This window comes from Ahaetulla prasina, chromosome 6 (assembly GCF_028640845.1).
Source record: "Ahaetulla prasina isolate Xishuangbanna chromosome 6, ASM2864084v1, whole genome shotgun sequence".
Lineage (NCBI taxonomy): Eukaryota > Metazoa > Chordata > Lepidosauria > Squamata > Colubridae > Ahaetulla > Ahaetulla prasina.
In genome coordinates, this window is record NC_080544.1 from 71,536,861 (window position 1) to 71,563,419 (window position 26,559).

A 26,559-nucleotide genomic window follows, 5' to 3' on the forward strand; every position below is an offset into this window, starting at 1 on the left:
TATGGTCTTATGTGTAGTAAATCATGGCTTGTCAGAACTGTCTAGAGTTTCCATTCTGGAATAATTTCTTGGGACCTCTTGTAAACTATAAACCAAAGGATTTTGATCTAAGGCTATCCTGCTACATTTTTAGTGTAGAAGTTGGGAATTTTGTCTTATTTGGATTGCAAATTGATTTAGGATTTTTTTCATGATTTTAATTAGCCCTCAATTCCAAGAATAGTCTAGGGTTTCATTTAAAAAACAATATATTCAGGTAAATTCAGGTTATAGAAAGTCCACAGTCTCCAGTTTCTACTCATGACTTCTATTTATTTAATTCTATTTTACCTTTGAGAATTACAATTATTTCTTTTTAAAAGGTGCCCTTACTTACACATAATATATTGACGTGACACAGCATTCCAATTCTTACTGATTTGACAGGAAAAAGGGTAAAACGAGGCACGCATCTTTGTTTTCTTTGTACAAAATAACCTGTAAAATTAGAGCCAGTTTGATATACTGATTAAGGGAACAGAATGAAATGTACAGGCAATGACGTCTCCTTTGCCTCAGGCAGGAAGTAAGCTTGGTGACCCTGGGCCAGTTCCTTTCTTTCAATCCAAGGAAGGAGGCAATGACAAACAATTTTTGGAATCTTGCCAAGACAATGGCTTGTCCAGATAGTCACCAAGTATCAATAGTGACTTGATGGCCTGAGCAAGCACACATATGCACACACACACACACACACACACACACACACACACACACACACAAATGGTCTGTAGATAGGACCCAAATTATTTACATATTACAATATTCAAAAGAAGGATTTGAGTGCTACTATAATTTAGTGAAATAAATTTTTGATGGTATTTGAAGAATTTGATCTCATAATGCATAGTAAGTTTAAAAAAAACCCACATTGTATTTATTATAGCAGCGGTCCCCAACCTTTGCAGCTTGGAGGCCTGGCTGGGGAAGGGGAATGGGGAATGGGCCATGCAAATAGTGGCCTGGCATGGATAGCTTGACTCACATGAGCAGTGGGCTGGTGTGCACTTCCAGGCACATGCAGCTCGACTAGTTGAGCTGCATGCGCATGCATGGGCAAGCTGGCCCGCCACTCATGTGAGTTGAGCTTGCATGCACATGCTCGCGTAACCTGGTTATAAAAAGGCCACAGCCTAGGGGGTTGGGGACCCCTTTATTATAGAATCTTTTGTCCAATGTTATCTTCCAGTATTAATTCTACAATTAAATAGAAGATGAATTTGAAAAACTATTGTATGGGGTATACAACCGCTTGCTATATGTATAATCCGAAGTGTATATAATTTGATTTATATACATTCCTCTGTTATCACTTTTGGTTATTGTGATTTCCTTTGCTTTTTTGTTAAAAAAAGCAATGCTCTCTATTGCAATGCTCTCTACATGGGGGTCTCCTTGAAGTGCACTCGGAGGCTTCAGTTAGTTCAGAATGCAGCTGCGCGGGTGATAGAATGCAGCTGCGCGGGTGATAGAGGGAGCCGCACGCGGCTCCCATGTAACACTGCTCCTGCGCAGACTGCACTGGCTGCCTGTGGTCTTTCGGTGCACTTTAAGGTTCTGGTTACTATCTTTAAAGCGCTCCATGGCTTAGGGCCTGGGTACTTATGGGACAGCCTGCTGTTACCTCATGCCTCCCACCGACCCGTACGCTCACACAGAGGAACTTCTCAGGGTGCCGTCCGCCAAGCAATGTCGGCTGGCGGCCCCCAGGGGAAGATCCTTCTCTGTGGGGGCTCCTACCCTCTGGAACGAACTCCCCCCTAGTTTGCGTCAATTGCCTGACCTTCGGACCTTCTGCCACGAGCTGAAAACGTATTTATTTATTTGAGCGGGACTGGCTTAAACTTTTTAAATTCTTAAAGTTTTTGATTTTAAATATTAATTTTAACTGGGGTTGTAATTTATATGAATTTTAAGGGTTTTTAGGTTTAAACATTTTAAATTTTGGGCAATTATATAATAAGTTTTTTAATTCTTTGTTTTAATTGTACACTCTTATTGTTTTATATCGGCTGTACACCGCCCTGAGTCCTTCGGGAGAAGGGCGGTATAAAAATCTAATAAATAAAATAAATAAATAAATAAATAAAAAACTGACAGATTAGCAGTTAAAAGCAATTGGTTAATTTCATCAGTGCTTGAAGCTAAGAACTATGGAGCCTGATTAGTACCTGTACAGGATATAATCAGATAATTAAATTGTATTGGGAAGCTAAAAACCTTAGCAGAAGATAATGGCAAACCACATTTATAATGTTGTCAAGAAAATTGCATCATTGTGATTATATAATCACTAAGGGCTAGCTAGTTCAACCCAAGAACACTTTTATTATCACATTAATACTATCTTAGTGATGGGAAAATTACTCAAATGCGTTAGTTATTTTCAACTTCTGTCCTGAATTTTTTTTCTTTTGTCAATTTACTGTTGTGGACCAAATTATTCTATACTATAGACACTAAGCTGCATCTTTCGTCCTTATTACTAAAAAAAAGTAATAAATAGTCAGTGGAGAAAATATTTTGGTTACAATTATTGTCACACTGTTTTTTGAACAACTATTTAAAGAAACAAAAACAAGGGTACTTTTTTATTTGGAAACTCTAAAATGACCAAGGCATCTGCTTGTTACAAGACTTCTTTTCCATTCTGAAACTTTCTAGACAGAGGTCTGAATTAATTATACCCTTAAAATCTTCCTATGGAATGATTTCTTCTCTAGTGAAACTTAAAATGCCATGGAAAAAACCAAACAGCATCAGTACATTATGATGAATTCAGAATATGGTTGCACTTTTTTTTCTGAATGGGTTCCATTGGTTATGGCTGGAACTACATGCCAACATGTAAGTTCAAGTATGCTAATCTCTTTCTTTCCTTCTTTCTTTCCTTCCTTCCTTCCTTCCTTCCTTCCTTCCTTCTACCAGAGCAATTTCCTTTTCTCCATCTGAACAGTGTAATTATATTTAGCTTTTAGTGAAGATAGAGCAAGCACATTATTCTTCAGTTCTCACTGCTTTCATTACAGTGTTGTTTTTGAAAGGCCCTTCTTTTAGATAAAATGCTGTATTAATCATTATTATATTGTTCTTTTGTCTTTCTTGTGAAACTTAATTAGAACATATTATTCCTGTTTCTTCCCAGCCAATTTGCAAGATTACTCAAGTTGAGAGGCCAAGAATTCAGATAGTCATGTGGTGGGCTTCAGGCAGTGGTGGATTCAAATAATTTAACAACCGGTTCTCTGCCCTAATGATTTCTTCCAACAACCAGTTCACCAAACTGCTCAGAAAGTTAACAACCGGTTCTCCCGAAGTGGTGCGAATTGGCTGAATCCCACCACTGGCTTCAGGGTTGAATGAGATTTTGATAGCCAAAGCAGGCTCAACATTTTTGGTATGGGTTCTGTAGAGACACAGAGTTTGGGGAACATACAGAGACTATTTGCTTTTTTTGTTTAACTAGGACATATACCTGTGTGTGTTTTAGGGCTATATTTTCTATCTGATTCCCAGCTTGGTGAATGCATGCCATTAGCGTTTAGCAATCATGGCCAGAGACATGAGACATGAGACTTCCTGGATTCCTGGATGTATAAACTAGAATGCTAATGAATCATGGGTATGCCCCAAATTCTGACTATTTCTGGAATGAAAATCAATAAATTCTAATCTGAATAAAAAGGCTTTAAGGTGCTTTTCTAATTGATGATAGAAATAACACAATAAAGAAATTATTGCTGTTTAACTAGGACATATACCTGTATGTGTTTTAGGGCTATATTTTCTATCTGATTCCCAGCTTGGTGAATGCATGCCATTAGCGTTTAGCAATCATGGCCAGAGACAGCTGTGAGGACTAAAAAAAGATTCAGGGGCCATTTGTTTCCTTCCCTAACAACTGTTTCATATCTGCAGATTCTGTTTTCCTTCCCCAAATGTTTGCCTTGCAATGACTAAGCAGGATTCCTGGATGTATAAACTAGAATGCTAATGAATCATGGGTGTGCCCCAAATTGTGAATATTTCTGGAATGAAAATCAATAAATTCTAATCTGAATAAAAAGGCTTTAAGGTGCTTTTCTAATTGATGATAGAAATAATGCAATAAAGAAATTATGAATGAAGAAATTATGCAATAAAGAAAGCAGGAGTCCCAGAATTCCCCAGCCAGCTTTGAAGTCCTCCAGGCTTAAAGTTGCTAAGGTTGGAGACCTCTGGTTTAAAGAAGGGTTTTAAATGGAGATTGAGCTATCTCTGTAAAATCTTATATGTATTTTATATGTGATCTTGTCCAGTATTGTTTTATGGTATGTAATAGAGTTTGTTGTAATGGCATTTTTGATACATCTTATATTTACTCTTAGAACTGTTGTAAAACAATATAAAACATAAATTAATGATGCTGCTTTGCAGATTTTTTTACAATTTAATCATAGTTTTAGGTCGTGGTTGAAAGATTGTATACTATTATATGTGCTGATTGTATACTATTATATGTGCTGATTCTACAGTTTAAATTACCTTTGCGTCTTTGGAGTGAATATACTGTAATTAAAATGCATATAACCTCAATGGATGGATGTCTTCATATCCAGATGTTTATTCTGGATGGGGTTGCATTATTCAAGATAGACCCAGTGCAAAATCTGGTTGTTTTTTTCCCTAGACTCATGACTCCTGCTCAAGAGATGGGGAAAACATTCCAGATCTATCTTATTCTCTTCACCAGACTTATCAATTGCCAAGTCCACTTGGGAGCAAGTGGGAGAGCAGTGATACTCTCTGTAATGTTTCCAATGACTTCCCAGGCCATCTTTTTGAGCAGGAACAAGGTTACATGGTGGTGTGATTCTTATGGAGAAAGTGGTCTAGAAACTCTAGCCTTCAGAAAAAAGTGGGAGATTAAAAAGCTGCGCAGCACTGAAAAAGTATAAAATTTGAGAAACTTGGAAATCAAACAGGTTCCTGACAAGCCTAGCTGACAACATTATCACTCAAAAGGTGGAAGAAGAAACTAGAGTGTCAGCTATGCTGGACTTAATTCCTACTAACAGGGATGAAATGATTGAGGGAGTGGAAGTTGTAGGAACTTTGGGGGAGAGTGACAATATCATATTAGAATTCATAATGCAGTCACAGGTAAACGAGGTAATAAAGGCCCAAACAAAAACAACAAGAGACTCCAGCATTGTTTCACAGAGAGCTCTCAAACTGAAGAAGAAAAAGGACAGCCTTGTTTGTTTATTCATGCTAGAAGCATCACAATTAAAATAAAGCATACTATATGACATACAATTTAAAATAAAAATACAATATTAATGTTAGATTCGGGCAATAAAGAGGCAGGAGACCAGTGAGTGACAACAGCTCTTTAGTTTATAGCGAACCCAGCAAACACATGCGGCAAAAACCCCTCTTTATATACAGTTTTGGCTGAGGCTTCAACCAATCAGCAACGTGCTATTTCCCGCCCAAGTTTCCCTCCAAAACTTTTAAAGATACATTACAATTAAAATATGTACAAGTTAAACAGATCTTGTCCAGAAACTATCAACATTAATTGTGTTTTGTCACACTACCATAAAGCCCTCAAGTGTGCACTGATCAGGACACAGAGTACAGGTATACATATGTGTTATTGTCTGCATGTCACAACAGTTGCAAAGCAGAAGCCCCCAGGTACTCCATTTTTCAAAGTATCTATGGATCTTGTTATACCTGTATAACTATGATTTCCATAGTTCCCAGCTTTTGCCAGACTCAGATGCCAGGTCCTTTATAGATTTGTAGCTCTCTATAGCTCTGTCTACAGGAAGCAGCAGGTGAAGCTAAGCAGAATCACATCAGATACCTGTACAATTAGCATTACAACCCCCCAAGGCTATGTGCTCTCCCCACTTCTCTTCTCTCTGTATACCAACGACTGCATCTCTAACATCCATCTGTTAAACTACTGAAATTCATGGATGACACAACAGTGATTGGTCTCATTCGAGACAATAAGAGCACAAGCGTGCCTACTGTTCTTGTCCTAATGTTCCCTTTCATTATATCCAATTAATATAGTTATTACATACTTATGCTTATATATATTCTTATATATCATTTTTTTTAAATTTACATTTATATCCCGCCCTTCTCCGAAGACTCAGGGCGGCTTACAGTGTGTAAGGCAATAGTCTCATTCTATTTGTATATTTACAAAGTCAACTTATTGCCCCCCCAACAATCTGGGTCCTCATTTTACCTACCTTATAAAGGATGGAAGGCTGAGTCAAACCTTGGGCCTGGTGGGATTCGAGCCTGCAGTAATTGCAGGCTGCTGTGTTTTAATTTTATTTTATTTTTGTTTACATTTATACCCCGCCCTTCTCCGAAGACTCAGGGCGGCTTACAGTGTATAAGGCAATAGTCTCATTCTATTTGTATATAATAACAGGCTATCTTACAGCCTGAGCCACCATGAAATGCTTGGCCTGAGCCACCATGAAATGCTATATCATGCTTATATATACTGTTATATATACTGACAAATAAATAAATAAAATAAAAATAAAAACAATGATGAATCCGCATACAGATAGGAAGTTAAACAACTAGCCTTGTGGTGTGACCGGAACAATCTGGAACTGAACACACTCAAAACCGTCGAAATTGTGGTAGACTGTAGGAGAAACCCTTCCATACTTCCACCTCTTACAATACTAGACAACACAGTATCAACAGTAGAGACCTCCAAATTTCTAGGTTCTATCATATCGCAAGATCTAAAATGGACAGCTAACATCAAAAAGTCATTAAAAAAGCACAACAAAGAATGTTCTTTCTGTGCCAACTCAGAAAGCTCAAACTGCCCAAGGAGCTGCTGATACAGTTATACAGAGGAATTATTGAGTCTGTCATCTGCACCTCTTTAACTGTCTGGTTTGGCTCAGGGGCTAGGAAGTTGAGCTTGTTGATCGAAAGGTCAGCAGCTCGGTGGTTTGAATCCCTAGTGCTGCTGTGTAACGGGGTGAGCTCCCGTTACTTGTACCAGCTTCTGCCAACCTAGCAGTTTCGAAAGCACGTAAAAATGCAAGTAGAAAAAATTGGGACCACCTTTGTTGGGAAGGTAACAGCGTTCTGTGCGCCCTTGGCGTTGAGTCATGTCGGCCACATGACCACGGAGACGTCTTCGGACAGCGCTGGTTCTTCGGCTTTGAAACGGAGATGAGCACCACCCCCTAGAGTCGGCAATGACTAACATGTATGTGCGAGGGGAACCTTTACCTTTTCCTTTTGGTTCTACAACCCAACAAGACAGACACAGACTTAAGAGGATAATTAGAACTTCAGAAAAAACAATTGCTACCAACCCGCCTTCCATAAAGGACCTGTATACTGCATGAGTCAAAAAGAGGGCTGTGAAAATATTTACAGACCCTTCGCATCCTGAACATAAACTGTTTCAACTGCTACCCTCAAAACAACACTATAGAACACTGCACAGCAGAACAACTAGACTCAAGAACAGTTTTTCCCCGAAAGCCATCATTCTGCTAAACAAATAATTCCCTCAACACTGTCAAACTATTTACTAAGTCTACACTACTATTAATCTTCTCATCGTCCCCACCACCCATCTCCTTCCACTTATGACTCTATGACTGTAAGCTTGTTGCTTGTATCCTTATGATTTATATTGATATTGATTGTTTCCTGATTGCTTATTTGTACCCTATGACTATCATTAAGGGTTGTACCTTATGATTCTTGATGAAGGTATTTTTTTCTTTTATGTACACTGAGAGCATATGCAGCAAGACAAATTCCTTGTGTGTCCAATCACACTTGGGCAATAAAAAATTCTATTCTATTCTATTCTATTCTATTCTCTGCTTTCAAATGCTTTGAAGTCTTTTGTCAACCTAAGAAAGCTTTTCCTCAATTTTAATCTCGGATGAACTGGTTGTAGGCCATAGAGAGAGTATTGTCTAGATATCGATAATTTAAACCTCTCTCTCTGTATGTTGTTGCTTCTCTGTGAACAGCAGGCAGGGAAATGCCAACAAGATGGTAGATCTTATTTAGATGGGTAGCTTTAAGGCATCCGATAATAATTCTGGTAGCTTCATTCAGAACAACATCTACTTTCCCAGTATGTGCTGATTTATATCAGACTAGGCAGACCTATTTGCCTGAAGAACTAAAGCTGTTGTCTTAAAGACTTGTTTTGGAACATCGGGTAGGGCTCATTAATTTCCTGAGCATGTTATTTCATCCACCAACTTTCAGTTTAGTGTTGGTTCACATATGTTAGGGCCCTACATACTTAGGGAAGTATCAATGCTCCAATAACATCCATTTTCATAAAATACAGCTTCCTAGCAGTCTGCTTTTTGTAAAGCTGAAAGGCACATACTTGAGTTTTTGTTCAATTTGGCCATAATTGGTTATCACAATAGTATTGATCCAGTTCTACCAAAGGTTCAGTTAGATGTCATTCAACCTCCTCAAATGTTTTTACCTGTACATCCATTGCTTGATCATCACAGGTGAGATGCTTCACTACATTTCAGATGCTTCTGGATTGAAAGGATCAGCCAATTATAAATTGTTGCCCGGGTGACATCCTAATGTGTTAATAGCACACATTCTTCCAGGAGGCTCCTTTCATGTCTCCCATGAAAGGACATGAATATGAACATGAACACATGAATTACAGGTATGAAAAAAATGGTAAGATGGGCATATAACTAGAACAGAATATCAACAAATATCCCAAATCTGTAAGGACAGAGTCAGGAAGTCTAAGGCTCAAAATGAACTAAGACTTGTAACAAATGTCAAAAATAATAAAACAGTTTTTTCAACATGTAAGGAAAAAGAACAAAGTTTAGGAAATGATTGATCCACTAGTAGTAAGGAAGTGATCAGCAGCAGGGAGAAAGCAGAAGTGCTTAATTTCTTCTTTGCATCAACAAAGGAATAGCATCAAGATCATAGGAAGTGATATCAATCTATACTTCACTAGTAAGGGCACAATAGGAATATTGTGTCCAGTTCTGGTCACCATGATACAAAAAAAAATGCTTACACTCTACAAAGAGTGCAGAGAGGAACCTATCAGAGATAATAAGGAGTCAGGAGGCTTAAATCATACAAAAAACAGCTAAGGGAATTGCATATGTTTCGTTTAACAAAAAGAAGACTTAGGGTTGCCACGATAGCTATCTATCAGCTGTCTACCTGAAGGGCTGTCATGGGGAAGTGGGTGTAAATTTATTCTCCATAGCACCAATCTGGAACTAAGGAGGAATTTTCTTACAGTGAGAACAGTTAATCAATAGATCAGTTTGTCTCCTGGAATTTTGAGGTTTTCAAGAAAAGATTGGACAACCATTTGTCTGGAATGATATAAGAGCTCCTGTCTTGGGCAGAGAGTTAGATTAGAAGACTTCCAAGGTCCCTTCCACCTCTATAATTCTATAATCCTTATTTGTATTGTTTTGAAAGGGGGCAGGTTTTTCTTAAAACCTTCAGCATTCTGTTAGTAGAATATACAGCAGCTGTGTCCAACTTGTGGGCTACTGGCCTCATGCATCCTTGAACATCTAGTAATGCAGCCTCACAAGATAATTTTAAAAAATTAAGTAAGTTTAATATTTATATACATTAACTATATTATATATTTTATATGCAGCCCAAGACAATTTCTCTTCACTCAATGCAGACGAGGCAAGCTAAATGGTTGGACAACCTGCTGTAGAGTAAAAATAGTATTCCTGAAAATCTCTACCAGTAGTGGGTTGCTACCGGTTCTCCCCAGTTCGCAAGAACAGGTAGTAAACATTTTGAGTAGTTCGGAGAACTGGTAGTAAAAATTCTGCCTGGCTCCACCCCCAATCTATTGCTGCCTCCCAACTTCCAGCTGATCGGCTAGAAGGAAAAAATCAAGACTCACTTGTCGAAGAAGAGAAAAAAAAACAAGACACCGTCCCTTTAAATTGAGAAGCCAAGAAGCCTTCCAACTGATTGGCTTGCTTCTCAGCCAGGAGATCGCTTGGCAAAGAAGAAGGGGGGGGGGGAAATGCTGTCGCTTTAAATTGACAGAGCGGCTAGAAGCTCCTTTCTGGGTCAGCTGAACAACAAATTGGATAAGAAGAGGAATTCTTATATGGTTCAATGTTTTTGAAGTTTTGGGGTTTGTGCAACAGGGGCTTTGTGTTTCTAAAAAGGTTTGGGCGATTTCCATTGTGAACTATCCTGACTTGAATGAGTTTTCTGCCTGCTTATAAATGGAGCCGAACTTCCGGCTTTCACTTTCTATGATCTCTAAGCACCGGTAGCTGTTTTCTGCTTACAAAGTTTCCTTTATGCAGTTGGCAGGAATGTGGAATTCCAGGCAGGTTCCTTGCTAGCAGCTTGATTATTCCTTAATTATCTGGGATATTTTATTTGGGAAATGAAGAGGGGGGAGTTTGATTCCTTCCCAGAACAGATTAGTGGAGCGGGGAGGAAATGGAGATTTTGAAGTAACCTTCCCCTGGAGTGGGGAGGGAATGGGGATTTTAGGCTTGCTGTCAAACATCAGCCATAATACTAATGATTGTTTTGAACAATATGCAGATTATATTATATGAATGGCTATTTTATATGTGAAATTATGACTGAAACCTATATAGGTTCACACTGTCAGGAAGTTTGTCCTTAGTTTTAGATTGCTTCTCTCTTTGTTGAGTTTCCATCCATTGCTTCTTGTTTTGCCTTCTGGTGCTTTGGAAAATACTTTCCCCCCCTTCTTTCTAGCAGCCCCTTAAAACCTGTTGCCTATCATACTCTTGGGCAAAGCATGTGAGCCATTTCCTCCTTTCAGTGGTCCATGAAAGTGCATCTATAACAGAGGTCTCTAATCTTGGCCACTTTGAGACTTTAAGACAGCAAAGGCTGAGGAATTCTGGGAGTTGAAGTCCACAAGTCTTAAAGAGCACAAGTTTGGAGACCCCTGGTCTATAGTATGTAGATAATAAAGTTGAAAAAAGGTGAACAACATTTTTGCAGAACTATAGATACTGTTCCGTTTCCCCCTCCCAACACTTCCAACAAAAAGTCACTGAAAGGCCTCCTTAAAGTTTATTTACCTTTGGCTGGATTCCTTCTGGCACATAACCAGAAAATTATAGATAAAGCACTAGTGACTCACGAACATATTCTTACATCCAGGAAATTATAGATAAAGCACTAGTGACTCACGAACATATTCTTACATCCAGGAAACAAATTCACTGCTTTGTCCAATACAAAAAGCCAGGAAGCTCCGCCTCCTGCTTTATAGGGTGTGACTCCGTGACTCATCATACCCTGAGCCGGTCCCATCTGTGCGGTCTTGCATTGAGCCAAGATTGTTCTTGGGGCATTGCCAAATCAGAAGAAGGCCCAGGGGAATCAGGCCTTGCCAGCCCATCCTCCTCCTCCTGGGTTGGTGCCAGGGAGGGAGAGGGCCCGGGGAAGCAGGCCTTGCCAGCTCCTCCTCCTCACTCTCTGAATCATCTCCACTAGGAGTCCGAGTCCGGGAACCTGGGTCACAACAGATACGTTGAGGCGGGTATGACAAGGAATGGCTGCGAGGGGAGGGGCCAGGGGAGGTACCCCTTGACATGAGAGACATTGAGTTGACCATGCCTACCCAGTCATATGACCATCAAGCCACACCCACTGTCACATGACCATCAAGCCACGCCCACAAAATAAGCCACGCCCACAGAACCGGTAGTACAAAAATTTAGAACCCACCCCTGATCTCTATATTATGTTTCTTAATCTAGCGTGTGTTGAAGAACTGAGGCAAATACTGTTCTTTTCATAACAAACAGCTCACCAAATGTAAAATGTTTCCTGTATGTTGGAAATAATATTTTTCTTTCGTTATAGGGTTGTTTAATGATGATAGCAGGTACTAAATTCCTGTTTGATTGCAATAGTTTTGAATTTACAGATACCCCATTATTGTTAACACTCCTCACCATCTCCATTGTTATAAAATGGAACATTGTCTATTACAACGTCTTGCCTATGTCAGGCCTGGAAACCATACTAGGCCGTAGGTTTCCAGACGCTGCCACATTTCTCCCCTGAGGGGAAGAAGGTGGGGTGATGGGTATGGTTACATTCTTCAAGCGGTCAAGGTCAGATTGTGTTCGCATCTGCAGAAGGAGTGGCAAGAAGAGGTTTTGAATAAAGTGGAAGAACGTTGAACCATGTGACCGGCAAAGGGGTTAGAGGGGTGGACTCTTGGGGTATCCGTAGCTCTGGACAGAGAATTCAACCCCCGCCAAAGCCAATTCAACCCCGCCAAAGCCAATTAACAACTCCACAGCGGCTACCTACAAGATTACCATTGGGAAAAGGAAGCCTTTGCAGTGTGGTGGGCACTCCTCTCCTGGAGACACTTCCTTGAAGGGGAAAAAGAACCGTTCGAGATGTGGACAGACCACAAAATCCGCGAATACTTAAAAACCCCTCAAAAACTTTCTCCCAAACAATTTCGATGGGCTCAGTTTTTCAAACGGTTCCATTTCACCCTCAAATACATCCCCGGCGACCAAAATCTACTGGCTGATGCCCTATCTAGGAAACCGCAGTTTGACAGCCAACGTGAAGAGGTAGTACACGCAATGATTCCCGATAGCGAACCAGCCAGCCAAGCACTTACTCGACCGCGATCACGCCATGGTGCTAACATCCCACCAAATAAACTACTAGCGGAATTAAAATCAGCACTTGCTGACGATGCTTGGTTTAAGGAAAACTTGATGGACCTCACCTTAAGGGATGAACTATCCTGGAAGGGAACCAAGATTTATGTACCCGTCGCTATGCGGCTGGCTGTACTACAGAGAAGCCACGACTCTCGCCTAGGAGGTCACTTCGGGTTTTTGAAAACTCTCCACTTGGCTAGAAGGCAATTCTGGTGGCCAAAAATGAAATCAGATGTCGAAGACTATGTGCGGAGCTGTGCCACCTGCGCCACCATGAAATCCAGACCAGGGAAACCCCCCAGACTCCTACAAACTGTGGCCGAACCCACAAGACCCTGGGAGGACATTGCTATGGATTTCATTGTTGAACTCCCATCTAGTAGGAGAAATACAGTGATATGAACCGTGGTGGATTTGTTCTCTAAACAGGCCCACTTCACTGCATGTAGCGGATTGCCATCGCGAGAAAATTAGCAAAGCTCTTTGTGAAACACATCTACAGACTACATGGAATTCCTAAAAGGATAACATCCGACAGGGGTGTTCAATTCACGGCCAAGTTCTGGAGGGAATTCCTATGGTCCATTGGGTTGTCTCAAGGACTTAGTTCTGGGTTCCATCCTGAAACCAATGGCGCAGCTGAGAAATTGAACTCAGTGGTGGAACAATACATACGGTGTTATATAAATTACCAACAAGAGAACTGGTCAGATTTGTTGGCATTTGCAGAGGTCGCATATAATAATGCTGTACACAACAGCACGGCATTAACTCCTTTTCAGATAACCATCGGCATGGACTTCGTTCCAATGCCTGAACTCTCCGTGCAACTCCTCACTTCTGTTTCCCTAATGGACTGGATGAATTCGTTGAAAAAAGGGTGGGAAAATACAAAAAAGGCCTTAGTTGTAGCAGCTCAAAAATATAAAGCCCAAGCTGACAAACACCGTTTCCTTCAACCCCCTTTTCACTTTGGGGATAAAGTCTTTTTATCTACTAAGTATCTGAGGTTGAGAATACCAAGCAAAAAATTTGGTCCAAAATTTTTGGGCCCTTTCTCCATTTTAAAGATTATTAATCCCGTAACCGTCCAACTTAAACTCCTTCAAATATTGGGAAAAATACACCCGGTATTCCATAGCAGCTTATTAAAACTGCTAGACAATCTGGACTGAGACCTCTACCTCCCACCCCCCCACCGCCCTTGATAATCCAAGGTGAAACCCACTATGAGATCAAGAAAATCCTTGACTCTAGACTATACAGAGGTCAATTACAATATTTAGTCCACTGGAAAGGATACCCATTATCGGAATCTACTTGGGTCAAAAGTTGGAAAGTAAATGCTGACAATTTGATTAAACAATTTCACGACACTTTCCCTGAAAAACCTAAAAAAGCTCTCAGAGGGAGAAGAGGGGAGTAGAAGGGAACGTGCGGAACACCAACACTCTTTTTTATTAATTCATTGTTTACTTTCCTAGGATATAGCTTCTTTTGCAAGGGGGGACGCCTGTCAGGCCTGGAAACCATACTAGGCCGAGGGTTTCCAGACGCTGCCACATTTCTTTCCTGAGGGGAAGAAGGGGGGTGATGCGTATGGTTACATTCTTCAAGGGGTCAAGGTCGGATTGTATTCGCATCTGCAGAAGGAGTGGCAAGAAGAGGTTTTGAATAAATTGGAAGAACATTGGACCATGTGACCGGCAAAGGGGTTAGGTGGGTGGGACTCTTGGGGTTTGTATAACTGAGAAAAGAATCCGGAAATTTCAGTTTTCGAATTTCACTCATCGTGTGCCAGTTTCCTCATGCTAGTAAAGAACTTTGAAAGACAATGGCTTCAGAGTTTTTTTTATGCAGAAGAGGTTTTTCTGGAACTTTGACAGCCTGTCAATGACTTCTTCAGTTTTAACCACAATAGTACATGGGCAAACAATTGATACAAGCTCAAGGTAAACCGCTTCAAACTCGATTGCAGGAAATATGATTTCAGCAACAGAGTGGACAATGCCTGGAATGCTCTACCCAACTCCATTGTTATAGCCTCAAACCCTCACAGTTTCAACTTCAAACTGTTTACCATGGACCTCTCTCCCTTCTAAAGAAGTCCGTAAAGGCGCACCAGCATAAGTGCACCAGCGTGCCTACCGTCCCTGTCTTACTGTCCTCATTTATTTGTATTTACTTCCTTTGTTTATGTTCATACCTATGCTTGTTATCTTGTACATGTTTGACAAACAAACAAACAAATAAATAAATAAAATAAAGAACATTGAGTACTTTGCTTGTTGAAAAACTGGAACAATGTAAAACAGATCTTATTAGGACGAGATCTTCCTGCTTACAGCAAGCCCATGTTGAGAATCTCCTATCCAATTGTCAGAGACTGAGTGAATATATTTTTGAACCTCTGGGGCCTCTGGTGGCTCAGACTGCTAAGCCAGTCTGTTATTAACACAGCTGCTTGCAATTACTGCAGGTTCAAGTCCCACCAGGCCCAAGGTTGACTTAGCCTTCCATCATTTATAAGGTAGGTAAAATGAGGACCCAGATTGTTGGGGGGCAATAAGTTGACTTTGTATATAATATACAAATGGATGAAGACTATTGCTTAACATAGTGTAAGCCGCCTGAGTCTTTGGAGAAGGGCGGGATATAAATGCAAATTAAAATTTAAAAAAAACTGCTTAACCATGCCTCCTGCTCATTACGCTCCAATCTTTTTCACTCAGTCCAAAGGAAGAGACCTGAGTTGATTTTCTCTGACAATTTCATAGACAGATTACTTATTTTTGGATCTTTTGAACTGCACTGACTTTGTTTGGATTTTAAGGATCTCATTTTAATATCAGGCAAGTTATTTGTGTGTTACTGGTGGCTGGTGAAGCAGTCCTGGGGCTCCAGGCTGTTTTCCCTCCACCCAGGAAGACAGGAAGCAGCTATCTGGAGTTGTTGCTCTTATGCAGAACACCTCCGTGATTGATTTAGCCACCTGTGGGTTGGTTGGCTTTTCTCTGTCCACCGTAAAAAACCTCCCCAACCTGTTTTTCTCATCATGGGCAGCTCCGGAGCTGTGCCCGATGTTCCGTGACACATTCTGAGGTCCAGGAAGTCTTTGCGGTACTGAGAGGGCTTTTTTAGTCTTTATGCCTTTATGTTTGCTGGCTGGGGAAGTGACAGCAGTTGCACAGAGGCAGTTCTGGCCATTTTCACCAGGACTGCAACGTGGAAGGAGTGATCGGTGCGGGCGTGGCGTTTTAGCACCGATCGGCTGTTTTGAGGGGTTTTTTGCCTGCGAAACAGTCTGGCTGGCCCTGGAAGAAGCAAAGCAGTATTCAGGACTCCATTTGGTATCTATGCTTCTGCCTGGGAGAGCAGAGCTGTGATCTCGCGCAGCCATTGCTGGAGGACGAGATCGTTCCAAACCCAGGTTTGCCCCATTGGGAATTAAGGCTTTTGCTGAGGGTTGTGTTTCTCAGGGCTCTTATCTATTGAGAGTCCTGGAGATTATTTTCTGCTTACTAGTTATAGCTGCTGCTGCCTGAGGCTGGAATTGTTTCTGGACCTCATTTCTGCCTTTTTATTATGGCTGAGTCTGATCTTTCTTCAGACATGGAGCAGGTGCCCAGCCCCCCCAAAACACGTAAGGGGCATTCTTCAAAATCAAAAAGTTCTAAGTCAACTAGGAGCACTGCTCAATCTGAATCAGTTTTGGAGCTAAAGGGGCACCAAGTGGGGATAAGGATGCCCAGAGGAAGCACAAAGCCCTAGAACGCCAGTTTGAAATTACACAACGCAATGCACAGATGTCTGTGCCACAGCGTGCTTCAGCCAGGGAGGTTGGGTTGCAATCTCAGGCAGGAAGATCTCCTTTGCTCCTTTGGGTGTCTGAGGGAATACAAGAAGAACCAGTGGCAGGAACTTCTCGGGATGTTTCCTTTGCCTTGCCCTTGACATCTGTGACCTCAGCTCAATTGCACCCTTTGGTGCAGCGCAATGTGGCAGAGGCAACCTTCACTACAACTGCTGCTGGCTTACATGAAAGGGAAGAACAAAATCCAGTTCCTTCATTGGATTTTGCTTTCAGATGCCTTTTCAAAATTTCTGGAAGCTGGTATGCAACAAGGGACTCACATTCAATATAACGTGCCCAGGCCCAGGCCCCAGGCTCCAATGCTTCAAACCAGGGTTGCTGAAACCTCATCTCAGCATGAGTCTTCTCATAGTGAGGATTCTAGTTTAGAAGAGGATTTCCCAATAGAGCTGGAATTTTCTAAGGATGAAGGAATTGCTCCTGACAGGCCATCAGTTTCTGGTCTTTTCCATCCTTCTCTTTTTAAATCTCTACTGCACAAGGCAAAAGTTTCTGCTAATGTAGGATTGGGAGATAGTTACACTTCCCAACTTCAAAGTTCTGATAATCCTCATAGGGGTTTATTTATGATGCCCAAACCTGAGCAAGAATTTATTCCTTGCCCGACCTTGTTTACAGAGGTAGTGCAAAAACCATGGGTTTAGCCTGGCTCCCTGGCGGCCCCTAGTGATCAAGTTAAAAAATTGTATTGCTCTGATCCTGCTCTTGATCAGCTTCTACAATTACCTTCAGTAGATGCTCCAGTGGCTAGCCTCACTTCCTCCACTGTTATTTCTGGTGATGTTGGTGAAGGGCTGAAGGTGGAAGATAAGAAAGCAGAGATGGCTTTCCGGAAGACTCATCAAGCAGCTGCTTGGGCCATCAAGGCTGCTATATCGGCCTCATTTTTTAATAGAACCTCTTTGGTTTGGCTGTGCCAATTACAGGAGCATATACCACCTGAGGAGGCACAAGTTCACCAAGATATCAACAAGTTAGTGGCGGCTACGGAATATTCTGCAGATGCTTCTTTAGATGCGGCAAACTTTGCTTCACGTGCCTTGGCATCCACAGTCACTTCTTGCAGACTCCTCTGGCTTCGCCATTGGAAGGCGGACATGATATCATAGTGGCGTTTGGCAGCTGCTCCTTACAAAGGGCCTGCCCTTTTTGGAGAGGCATTAGACCCTATTCTGATTGAGGACAAAGATAAGAGGAAGGTCCTGCGTCATCTTCTTAAAGGAGGTCAGAACGCAGATACGTCCTTTATTCTCAACGCCAGTCCTTTCGGGCAGAAGCAGGTTCCGGTGGGTCCTATTTTCAACATCCCTTTTCACAAGGATATGGACAATCGGCCAATCGATCTGGGTTCCAGGATTGAGGTCGTTGTCAACCATCATCCAAGAAGACATTTTGAAGAGCCGGAAACTGCTCCTTCAGACAAGGTAAATGACTGCTTGCTTCAAGAGCCCATAGGCAGTCATCTCCAGTTATTTCATCAACATTGAGAAACTTCAACGACCGATGCCTGGGTGCTACGGACTGTGAGGCATGGCCTCACCTTAGAATTTTCTCCAGCCCACCCCCCCCCCAACCATTTCTTTCTGTGTCTGTTTTCTGGGGATCTGGTCAAGAGGCAAACTCATGGAAGCCAAAATCAGTTATCTCTTAGACATACAGGCAATAGAACCAGTTCCAGTGGCTCAAGGGAGGACAGGGTTTTATTCCACCCTGTTTCTTGTACCAAAAAATTCAGGGAGCTGGAGGGGAATTTTAAACTTAAAAGGCCTCAATCGTTACATCCTTTACAGAAGGTTCAAGTTGCAATCCCTCAGGTCAATTTTGAGTTGCATCTGGCTGGGCGATCTCTTACAATCAGTAGACCTCAAGGAGGCATATTTACATGTGCCAATCCCACAAGTTCCTCCGCTTTGCTTAAGCCAACCAGAATTTTCAATATTAGGTGATGCCTTTTGGGCTTTCTTCAGCCCCCAGAACCTTCACAAACTATTAGCAGCAGTGGCAGCTTCTGTCAGAGGGATTTCAGTACGTGTTTTGTGCTACCTGGATGACATTTTGCTCCTGTCAACATCACAGTCACAAGCAACAAAGGATAGGAAGATCCTTCTTCAAGCTCTTTGGCACCACAGCTTTTCTCTCAATTTGAAGAAGAGCCAACTTCATCCAACTACATGCATTCTTCATCTGGGTGCGGTAATAGACTCAATAAGAGGTCAGGTGTTCCTTCACTGGAGAGGATCTCCAGTCTCAAGGAGTTGGTGTTGCAGGTTCTGTGGCAGTATCGTGTTCCATTGATACAGTTGTCACAGTTGCTGGGGAAGATGATTTCATGTATCGCTATCGTTTCCTGGGCCAGATGGCATGCTTGTCCTCTGCAGTGGTTCGGTCTCCCCATCATAGATTTGTTTGCTCGCCAGGATAACAAGCAGTTTCCTCGCTTTTTTTCCAGGTTTCCAAGTCCAGAGGTGGAGGTTTGCAATGCCTTCAGATGTCCTTGGCCACAGGGTCTACTGTATGTGTTCCCGCCCATTCCTCTCATTCCAAGAGTGATTCAAAAGCTGCTGGCAGAAAGAGCGGAGGTTTTTCTGGTGGCTCCATATTGGCCTTGCCGTCCTTGGTTCACCAACCTAGTAGAACTTTCGGTGGCCCGTCCCTGGATTCCTCAAGATTGGATTTCTCTCAGCCAAGGGGCAGTACTTCATCCGGAGCCGCGGTGGTTCCACTTGACCATTTGACCCTTGAAAGGATCCTCCTGAGGAAGGATAACCTATCAGGAAAAGTAATTCAAACCATGCAAGCATCTAGAAGAGCTTCTACTAATCGTATTTATAATGCTTCGTGGACAGCCTTCTGTCTTTGGTGCTCGAAGCATCACATTGACCCTACTTCAGCATTGATTCCGGATGTGTTAGAATTTTTACAAGCTGGTCTCAACAAGGGGTTAGCCCTCTCCACACTTCGACGTCAGATTGCAATCTTATCTACCATCCTTACCTGTGATGCTTACCCAACGCTCTTGCAACATCCAAGGGTGCTTTGTTCTCTTCAGGGTGCTACATATCTTTGCCCTCCGGTGGTGCATCGCTATCCTATGTGGGGTCTCCACTTGGTTCTTCAAGCACTGATGTCTGCACTATTTGAGCCACTGGGTTCGGTTTTTCTTCGATTATTGACTTTGAAAGTTACGTTTCTTCTGGCAATTACATCGGCTAGACAGATTTCAGAGAATTGTTTGTCTTCTCAATCCAGAATTGGAATCTCTATATATAAAGAGAGAAAAGGAAGAATTATCCTTTTATATTAAATGCCAAATAATACATACATTAAAATGAACACATCATACAATTTGTGAAGTCTTAAACATGTTTTAAAGTAACATTTAGACATAGTCATCTCTATTTATTTTACTCACTCTCAAGAAATCCAGTACGCATTCCATTTCTTACCCTGCCCTGTTAAGTTCACATATTGTTACAGGACATAATATTCTGATTCTTTCCATCTCAGCTGCTCTTGGAAATATAAACTCAGAAAAAGCAAATCCTCTTTCCAAGGTAACTACCTCATTAACTGGCTCAGATTCATTAATAATACACAGACTAGGATAGCTTCTGATTGTGGATTCTAAGAGATATTCTATCTTCAAAAATATTCCTTTCTCCCTTTTCTCCATGCTGAATTCCATATACAAATGCTGTCCGTATTAGGAGGAAGTATTCCATTACCACCAAAAAGAGATATATTTTCAGTTCAAAAACAGTTTCAAATGATTCTTGCAAGGACAATTATTCTTAGTGGGCTTAGCTTAGAGGGCTGTGAAAATATCTACAGCCCCCCCCCCACATCCTGGCCATAAATTGTTTCAACTTCTACCCTCAAAACTACGCTATAGGGCACTGCACACCAGAACAACTAGATACAAGGACAGTTTTTTCCCAAATGCCATCACTCTGCTTAACAACTAATTCCCACAATAATGTCAAATAATTTACTAAGACTGTATTACTATTATTCTTCTCTTCCTTACTAGTATCTATCTCTTCCCACTTATTACTCTAACCATGTCGCTTGTATCTTTCAATTTATATTGTTTTTATTTATTCCTAGTACAGTTTGATAGCTTATTAGTAACCTTGACTATCACTAAGTATTGCATCTTTTTATTCTTGATGAATGTATTTTATTCTCCTTATGTACACTGAGAACATATGCACCAAAGACAAATTCCTTTTGTGTCCAATCACACTTGGCCAATAAAAATTCTCTTCTCTTCTCTTCTCTTCTCTTCTCTTCTCTTCTCTTCTCTTCTCTTCTCTTCGCCTCGCCTCGCCTCGCCTCGCCTCGCCTCGCCTCTATTTTATTCTATTCTATTCTATTCTATTCTATTTTATTCTATTCTATTCTATTCTATTCGGATTCCTATTTTAAGGAACAAATAGTTCTTTGAAGATCTAGAAGCTATTCAATTGTATGGATAAACCAAAGGCAGAGTATTCATTTGTTTGAATTCAGAAAAGTTTTGAATTGGAAAAAAAAAGTTTCTCCCTAACAGGGAGTAAGTAGCAAGCAGGTAGGTAACAATAGAGGTTTAATTTCATTTTTTTCAATTTTCTCATATTTTAATAGAACCTTCATAATAACTTTTTGCAACATGATTTGGAGCAGAAATGAAATCAAGTATTCCTCTCCTAATGTTGGCAATTTTTTGCTTGCTGAAAATTAAGGCAATAGAGTGTAAAAACCTCTGGAGGGAAGCAAGTTGTAGAAAGTTTATTAAAAGATTGTTTTCCCAAAACATATTTTGAGTCACATTTCATGAATGTTTATATAGATCATTTTGTATTTTGCTTGTACAATATATCTTATATGGTTTGCTCCTTTACGTGGATTTTATTATTTTAATTATATAACAATTTTAAATATAATTTAAATTTAATTTCACTCAAATTAATGTAACTCATTTCAGAGTAGACATGAGCTAAATTTGTCAAGTTTAGCATCACAGACTATATTAGATGAAGCTTTATTTTAAGAAATGTAATATTAGCTCTGTATTTAGATCAATGTTTTTATTATTGAAGAAAATTACAAAACCAGATGTTAATTATGTTGCTATCCTAGCAGTGGAGAAATTGATGCAGTTCCATGAATCAATTACATTCCAGAAAGGAAGATGACTTTGAGAACAAATGATTATCTCATTTTGAGTGTCTTTTTTTTTTATCTAATTGCACACAGAGCATTTTTCCCATTGAAACATTAGGAGGAGGTAAACTATACAAGACTTAAATGGTCTCTTATTTTTCTAGGGAAAAATAGTTATTGAGGTACCAGAATATAAATTTACCATTTCCTTCGTTGGAATTTATTAAACTGTCAGTTTAATAATTTCCAATCCTGGTAAATAATTATTTTCTTTGATAAATGAATGAGTTCTCTTCATAGGTCAGCATCTACATTCTGTAAATCAAGAAAGACATATGAATATATCTGAGTTCCACATGTGGTTCTTAGATAATAGAAGAAGAGGTGGACATAGTTGCTGTCTAGATCAGACTAAAGGCCAGGATTTGGTTCTTATAAGGGATAATTATTAATAGAAAGCCAAACAGAATGAGAATAATAGTGTTACTTCAGGGGTGAAATGCTACTGAATTGGACTGGATCGGATAGAATAGAATAGAATATTTTTATTTATTTATTTATAGACCGCCCTTCTCCCGAAGGACTCGGCGGTGTACAGCCAAGAATAAAATACAGAAAGAAAACAACAATACAAAACTAAAAACAACCCTTTAAAAACCTATTTGATATGGCTACTTATAGATAAAATATTATCCTCTAAAATTTACAAAAAATTTAAAACCCATAAAATCAATTTGATAATTTAAAATTTAAGCGAGTCCAGCAAGACGAAATAAGTAGGTTTTAAGTTCGCGGCGGAAGGTGCTAAGGTCAGGTATTTGTTGGAGTCCAGGGGGAAACTCGTTCCATAGGGTAGGAGCCCCCGCAGAGAAGGCCCTCCCCCTGGGGGCCGCCAGCCGACATTGCTTGGCTGACAGCACCCTGAGGAGCCCCTCTCTGTGAGAGCGCACTGGTCGTTGAGAGATAGACGTTGGCAGTAGACGGTCCCGTAGATATCCTGGTCCTAAGCCATGAAGCGCTTTAAAGGTAGTAACTAACACCTTGAAGCACACCCGGAAGACAACAGGCAGCCAGTGCAGTCTGCGCAGGATAGGTGTTACATGGGAGCTCCGAACTGCTCCCTCAATAGCCCGCGCAGCCGCATTCTGGACTAACTGGAGTCTCCGGGTGCTCTTCAAGGGGAGAGCATTGCAATAGTCCAGACGAGAGGTAACGAGAGCATGAGTGACCGTGCATAGGACATCCCGGTCCAGGAAGGGGCGCAACTGGCGGATCAGGCGAACCTGATAAAAAGCTCTCCTGGAAACGGCTGTCAAATGGTCTTCAAAAGACAACCGCCCATCCAGGAGCATGCCCAAGTTGCGCACCCTCTCCATCGGGGCCAATGACTCACCCCCAACAGACAGCCGCGGCTGCAGCTGACTGTACCGGGGTGCCGGCATCCACAGCCACTCCGAATTGGAGGGATTAAGTTTGAGCCTGTTCCCCCATCCAGACCCATATGGCTTCCAGACACCGGGACAGTACTTCGATAGCTTCATTGGGGTGGCCTGGGGTGGAAAAGTACAGCTGCATGTCATCAGTGTACAGTTGGTATCTCACCCCAAAATCACTGATGATCTCACCCAATGGCTTCATGTAGATGTTGAACAGGAGAGGCGAGAGAATCGATCCCTGCAGCACCCCACACATGAGGTGCCTCGGAGTCGAACTCTGCCCCCCCTGTCAACACCGTCTGCAATCCGGTCAGAGAGGTAGGAGGAGAACCACCGATAAACAGTGCCTCCCACTCCCAACCCCTCTAACCGGCGCAGCAAGATACCATGGTCGATGGTATCGAAAGCCGCTGAGAGGTCTAATAGGACCAGGGCAGAGGAGTAACCCTTATCCCTGGCCCTCCAGAGATCATCCACCAACGCGACTAAAGCCATCTCCGTACTGTACTCGGGCCGAAAGCCAGACTGGAACGGGTCCAGATAGACAGTTTCATCCAGGTACTGGGGTAGTTGACATGCCACCACACTCTCTACAACCTTCTCTGTAAAGTGAAGGTTGGAGACCGGACGATAATTTCCTAAAACAGCCAGGTCCAGGGAAGGCTTCTTGAGGAGAGGTCTCACCACCACCTCTTTCAAGACCCCCTCCCACAAAGAAGCATTTATAATCCCCTGGAGCCAGCCTCGTGTCACCTCCTGCGTGGCCAGCACCAACCAGGAGGGGCACGGATCCAGTAAACATGTGGTAGCATTCAGTCTTCCCAGCAACCTGTCCATGTCCTCGGGAGTCACAGGGTCAAAACCATCCCAAACACTCTCAACAAGACGGGTCTCGAAACTCTCGTCCGGATCTACCCAATTTTGATCCAATCCATCCCGAAGCTGAACGATTTTATCGTATAGATAACCGTTAAACTCCTCGGCACGCCCTTGTAATGGGTCCCCCCGCCCCTCCTGTTGAAGGAGAGAGCGGGTCACCCAAAATAGGGCGGCCGGGCGGTTATCTGCCGACGCAATGAGGGAGGAAACGTAAGAACGTTTCGCATCCCTCAATGCCACTAGGTATGTTGAATAGGTAGCGAAGATTGGGGCTGGTTCGCTGAACCGGGAGCAATGGCTGGCTGGTCACGCTCCCGAACCGATCCATGGTCCGCAGTCCTGCCATGCTTGCCTGCCTTCCACGCTGCCTTCCCGATGTCCCGGTGGCCAGCTTGCGAAGGCAGGCAAGCGGAAGCCACTGTGGAAGGCAGGCAAGCATGGCAGGGCTTTGGGGAAGGGAGTAAGTAGCCCCACTGATATCTATGCAACCCCAATAAGTTCTGTGCGTACCTTTACTGCTCATATAATTTTGTAATGCTGATGGAAAATTATTTTTATGAAAAAGCAGAACTTATCTTGCTTGGCAGAGGCATGTGTTGCAAACACAGAGGAATATTTCTACATATTGTAACTGTACGTCTTAACCCCTGGAACATACTGGGTAAGAATAGGGTAATGGAGATTAGAGAAATGAAGGTGACTAGTGACTAATGACACATGTCAGAGGATGTCTCGTGTCATGAAAGGTGACATAAGGTGTAAGATAATTCCATATATAGAAAAGTTAACTGGAAACCAATTATGTATTATTTTGTATTTTCCTGTTTTCTACTTTCTGTATCAGAAGCTATAAAAGTATAGGCTTGGGTGATGCCAGGGGTCCAGGCTTTGTTTTCCACATCAGTGGAAGTCTGTACCTATTTGCGCAGATATTAAATAAATAATTCTTGTTTCTCCAATCCTTCATGGTCTTTTCTCCTTCAATTGAAATGTGGGCATAGCCCCATAACACCACCACCACTTTGCTACTCCATCTCTTCCTCCTTGCCAGCAGCATCCACTCGGCCAATGTCCCCGCAAACTCGGCTGACACTTCCATGTCTCTGCCCACTTCCTTTCCTTTCTACCCCCCCCCCCCGCATGATCTCCCCACACCTGCGCAGCATCTGGTTCTGCAGTAAGGCAGCCGCGGGAATCGCCAACTCATCGGTGGGCACCGGGAGCCCAGGGGGGGAAGGCCGCACTTACAAGAAGGGGGAGGGTCCTTTCTTCTTTACAGAGCTTGACTTTGCCGGACTCTTCTCTTCTCTTCTCTGACCACTCTTAATGCTCCAATGCTGATGCTGCTGGGAAACTGGTTGGTCGTGGCCAAATGGGGCTTGCTGTTCTGCCACAATTAATAGAAAGTGCCTAGGATCCAGGCTATGGTCAGGATCGCAATGGCATTAACCCAGATCCGCCTCATTGCAGGACCTCCGGGCTGCCTGGGAGCTTCGAGTCAACTGAAAAAAGGTTCAGTTCTTGGGGAGATGAGAAAAGAGAGCATATAAAAATATGGAAGACTGTTACTTTGTCTCTTCTCAGAAAATATCTCTTACTGGGGCTGCTACTGAAAAAACTAAAGGGATTTGCCCTCGGGATGTCCCTAACAAGAATATACTACCAAAGAAACTTGCATAATAGTGGGGGTTTTGCACATGGCCTATTTGTTTTAATTTGGTTTAGTAATTGCTTTTTTTAAAAAAAAATTAAAAAGGGAACAAGCATGATTGTATAAAAAGGGACCTAAGAAGATGTGAAGGGCAAAGTATATTAGGCCTAACATCTTCTCTTCAACTGTAGGTTCTTTGAAAGATGTTGCTGTTGTTGCAGGCTGTATTTTGAGCAGCTGTCATTTAGTTGTGACATTCAGTATCTTCTGTTGGCAGCTGCTTGCCCTCTCCCTTCCTGTTTCATGCAAGGTTCAATTTAGTTTCTTCATTTTGCACTAAGATAGATACATTTCTGGATTAAGAAATCATCAAACAAGCTTGTAATTTAAATTTAGCCATATAAAACTGGGGTCCCCAACCTCTGAGGCCATGGACTGGCACCAGTCAGCGACATGCCAAAAACCAGGCTACACAAAAAAGCGCAGCCTCATCCACAGGATGCAAGAAGCACCCAAAACCACATTCCCTTCAATCCGCAGAAAAACCTCTCTCCAGAGAACCAGTACCTGGTGCCCAAAAACACCATCCTCACCCTGTTTACTAGATAAAAATGTTTTTTAGCAACAAATAAAGCAAGAAGAACAAATTAGAAGCTGGGCAACCTGGTAAAATAGGAGGAAGATGTGTTGGCTATATTTGCCACCTTGATTTATTTGTAAAAGTAATACAGGTGAGATAAATAAATAAAATATACTAAGGTGGGATCTTCATAAATTTCTTTTTACTTTTTGAGT

General features: G+C 41.8%; 1 protein-coding gene across 5 annotated transcripts in view; it reads left to right on the top strand.

Annotated features, from left to right (window-relative positions):
- Positions 1-26,559, top strand: part of ST6GAL1 (ST6 beta-galactoside alpha-2,6-sialyltransferase 1) — a 65,688-nt gene that overhangs the window by 12,204 nt on the left and 26,925 nt on the right. For 2 of the 5 annotated variants that reach the window (XM_058189339.1, XM_058189336.1), the window contains exon 2: positions 8,577-8,746. The exons of the other annotated variants lie outside the window; for them this stretch is intronic. The gene's annotated coding sequence lies outside the window, so the exon portion shown is untranslated. The remainder of the gene's footprint in view (positions 1-8,576; positions 8,747-26,559) is intronic. 5 annotated transcript variants of the gene reach the window in all.